Genomic DNA, 5,000 nt, shown 5'->3' with positions numbered 1-5,000 from the left:
AAGAGGAAGTGAGAGAGAAAGACGAAAAGAAAGGAAGGAAGGGGAAAGAAAGAAAGAAGGGGGAAGAAGGGGGAAAGGAGGGAAGGGAGAAAGGAGGGGAGGAAGGGGGAAAGAAAGAAAGAAAGGAGAAGAAGGAGGAAAGGGAGGAAGGAAGAAAGGTAGGCGAAAAAGAAGGGGAAAGAAAGAAAGGAAGAAAGCAAGGGGCAAAGGAAGGAAGGAAGGAAGGAAGGGAAAAAAGTGGGAAAGAGGAGGAAGAAAGAAAGGAAGGGGAAGGAGGAAAGGAGGGAAGGAAGGAAGGAGGGAAGAAGGAGGAGGAAAGGGAGGAAGGAAGGGGGAAAAGGATGAAAGAAGGGAAGGAAGAAAGGAAGGAGAAGAAGGAAGAAAGGAGGGGGAAGAAGGGGGAAAGAAAGAAAGGAAGAAAGCAAGGGTCAAAGGAAGGAAGGGAAAAAAAGTGAGAAAGAGGAGGAAGAAAGAAAGGAAAGGGAAGAAGGAGGAAAGAAAGAAAGAGAGAAAGGAAGGAGAGGAGAAAATTAAGGAGAGGGAAGGATGCGGGAAGGATGACAAGGCTCTTCGGTGATTACCTTATGATTGATGCACATTTTCGTGTCCCAACGTCCTTTAATGATTAATGATTTCTGTTTAATTATTTCTGTTTTTAATGTGGTTTATATCCCGTCTACGTAACGCCACGTACGTATTGCCACAGAAGAGAGATAAGCATGACGTGTACATACAAATTGAGGTACACACGCACGCACACACGAACACACACGCGCGCACACAAACGCACGCGCACACACACACACATATACACGCACACACACACACACACACACGCACACACACACACATACACACACACACACACACACACACACACACACAGAAGAGAGATAAGCATGACGTGTACACACAAACAAACGCACACACACACACACACAGAAGAGAAATAAGCATGACGTGTAAACACAAATTGAGATACACATGCACACACACACACACACATATACACGCACACACACATAAACACACACACACACACGCACACACACACACACACATACACACACACACACACACACACACACACACACACACACACACACACACACACACACACACATACACACAAATCTACACACGAACATACATAAACACACACACACACATACATACAGAGTCTTAATAGCTGAATATCTTGGTTGATGAAACCATACATAATCAAAAGTTATGTGACAATTATAACGTTTGTCAGAATTAATGTAAAGAGCTACAGTTTTTTTTTTTTTTTACTTTTTTTATGATAAATAGGCGTGTTTAGTAAGTATAAAATGTCTGTTCTTATGGCCTCATTATTTAAGAAGAATAAATATTAAAAAAGAGATATTACCATTATAATTTTTTTTTCTGATGGGCGTATAGATATATACAATAGATATTTTTTTCTGATGGACCTATAAACGGATAGATATAATAGATATAAATCAAAATGGAATACAATAAAGATAGATAGAAATGAAATATGATGAAGAGAGAGAAAAATAGAACAACACCAAGTGAAAATTCTGAACAAAACTCGAAACACTTGGAAACCGCATACCTCTGTCAAGGCAATAAGGTCACTGATGCAATAGAAAAATATTCACACAAAGAATTACACCAAAATTACCTTTCTCAAGTACACAGGCGATCACATTTAAATAATTATACCTTTCTCAGGTACACAGATGACGTCCGTAAACACAAACTCAATGGCGAAGGTAAGGTAATTATAATGGTGCAATCATTCACAAAATTCCTGGATCCGGATCACCAATAAAATTTAATGGAATCTAAGACTAAAACAGCGCGGGTAAAATTTTCATAAAAAATCTATTCATAATTTTTTTGAGTTGTCCTGCTAAAAAGCGATCACCACTATCATAATATAAGTTAGGCTAAGATACACATCTGGTAAAAAATCAGAATTTCAATCTATTCATAATTTTTGTTATGCTGCTAAATGACAAACAAACTAACTAACTAACCAACGCGCCCAAAAAATATAACCTCCTTGGCGAAGGTAAAAATATATATATAAATACACGTGGCAAGTGTTCAGTAACTGACATATATAGTTTTTAGTAAAAAGTTCTTAACTATTACCGAGTTCGATAATTTTTGCATCACAGGAATTTATTTTGTTGGACATGTAAACAAATATATTTTTCATCCTATACTGTTTTGTTTATAATGGAAAAAGTGTTTTTTTATGCGTACGCTTGTCTAAACGCAACATGAAAAATTGCCGTTGCTTTTCAGTGAGTAAATGTGTAATAAACAGTCGAGCGAATTATGCAGATAAAAGTATGTAAGTTTTAGCACACACATGCAAAGGCGTGCGTACACACATGCACACTCACACAGTCATGCGTACACACATGCACACTCAACAGTCATGCGTACACACATACACACTCACACAGTCATGCATACACACATGCACACTCACACAGTCATGCGTACACACATGCACATTCACACAGTCATGCGTATATAAACATTCTTATATGCATACATACGTAGACACACTCATACTTACATACATATACGCATACATGCATACGTATATATATACACATACATATACACATACATGCAAAAAGTACATAAATAAACATATACATATACATACAAACAATCGTACATACACAAACACAGATAGATTGGCGGATTAATAACCAGGTACACGCAAGGTCGCAGATAGATAGATAGATAGATAAAAGAATAGACATGAAACAATGTTTGCAAATAAGCTTTTACGACAACATTTTCCACACGTGCTGTAGATTAAACGAAGAAAAATGAAAAATATGATTATGTAAGAGTTACATCATTAATTACAACTTGCTACACTTAATTAGAAAATATTTCTCAACTTATGTTTACGTACGGGCGTGCGTGTGTGTGTGTGTGAGAGAGAGAGAGAGAGAGAGAGAGAGAGAGAGAGAGAGAGAGAGAGAGAGAGAGAGAGAGAGAGAGAGAGGAGAGAGAGAGAGAGAGTGTGTGTGTGTGTGAGAGAGAAAGAGAGAGATAGGGAGAGAGAGAGAGTGTGTGTGTGTGTGTGTGTTTGTGTGTGTGACAGAGAGAGAGAGACAGACAGACAGACAGAGAGAGACATAGAAAGAGAGAGAGAGAGAGAAAGAAAGGAAGAGAGGAAGAGAGACAGGAGAGAGAGAGCGTGTGTATGTGTGTGGGACCCGCATTTGACGATTCATGTCAAACAGTCACTCCGCTACAAAAGACAAATGTTTTATTTTGTTTCTTATACGTTGCCAGGCCATTAAATCCACTTTTTAAAAAGATTAAGTTCTTATCTCTCACATTACTTTCATTTGAACATTCCTTTACTTTATCGTTGTTTTAAATTCGTCCTGTGTTTTTACCTTAACACTCGTCTAGAATTTTGATTAACAAGGTGAAGTTAACATTAATTCGCTTTGCTACTGGATGCCATATATCTTCTCTTTTTTCTATTTATTTATTTATTTTATTCTTAATTCTACTTTTCTTTTCGGTGAAATGGTTAAGGTTTATGAAACACTGTATGATTTTATTTCTAAATCAGGTTTGAGATTTGATCACTGTCTTACCATGACGTTTCTTTTGTTCATCGATTCATCTATTATTCTTTGTATCTTTTCGTTTATCTATTCTTACATTTACACTTTTATTCATTTCTTCTTCCGTTTATTCCCCTTTCATCCGGTTATCTGTTTCCCTAAAGATTCAATCTCGTGCTGAAAATAAATTACTTTTCAGCGTGATCTAAGTATTTTCTCATCCATGTCTTCCCTTGTTTATCTCTTTATCCATCCTTTCACCTATTCTTCCCCCTTTCATTCAGTACATGTTCCCCCAAAGATTCAATCCCGATGTACTTGAATATAAATTTACAGAATATGACTGAACTTTCCTCCTCCTCTACGTATTATTTCATCCATTTGTTCTTCCATTTACCTCTTTATTCACTCTTTCACCCCCTTTTTATTCAGTATCTCTTCCCCCAAAGATTCACTCTCGATATACTGAATATAAAATATCTTTCAGAATGCTCTACGTATTATTTCATCCATCTGTCTTTCCATTCACCTCTTTATTCCCTCTTTCACTCCCCTTTCATTCGGTATCTGTTCCCCAAAGATTCAATCTCGATGTACTTGAATAAAAAATATCTTTCAACATTGCGTATTATTTCATCCATCTGTCTTTCCATTCACCTCTTTATTCCCTCTTTCACTCCTCTTTCATTCGGTATCTGTTCCCCAAAGATTCAATCTCGATGTACTTGAATAAAAAATATCTTTCAACATTGCGTATTACTTCATCCATCTGTCCTTCCATTCACCTCTTTATTCCCTCTTTCACTCCTCTTTCATTCGGTATCTGTTCCCCAAAGATTCAATCTCGATGTACTTGAATATAAATTTACAGAATATGATTGAACTTTCCCCCTTCTCTACATATTATTTCCTCCATCTGTTCTTCCATTTACCTCTTTATTCCCTCTTTCACTCCTCTTTCATTCGGTATCTGTTCCCCAAAGATTCAATCTCGATGTACTTGAATAAAAAATATCTTTCAACATTGCGTATTATTTCATCCATCTGTTCTTCCATTTACCTCTTTATTCCCTCTTTCACTCCTCTTTCATTCGGTATCTGTTCCCCAAAGATTCAATCTCGATGTACTTGAATATAAATTTACAGAATATGACTGAACTTTCACCTCCTCTTCGTATTATTTCATCCATCTGTCCTTCCATTCACCTCTTTATTCCCTCTTTCACTCCTCTTTCATTCGGTATCTGTTCCCCAAAGATTCAATCTCGATATACTGAATATAAAATATCTTTCAACATCTACGTATTTTTTCATCCATCTGTTCTTCCATTCACCTCTTTATTCCCTCTTTCACTCCTCTTTCATTCGGTATCTGTTCCCCAAAGATTCAATCTCGAT

The sequence above is a fragment of the Penaeus vannamei genome, chromosome 38 (assembly GCF_042767895.1).
Source record: "Penaeus vannamei isolate JL-2024 chromosome 38, ASM4276789v1, whole genome shotgun sequence".
Taxonomy (NCBI): domain Eukaryota; kingdom Metazoa; phylum Arthropoda; class Malacostraca; order Decapoda; family Penaeidae; genus Penaeus; species Penaeus vannamei.
Note: the sequence above shows the minus strand (reverse complement) of the source record.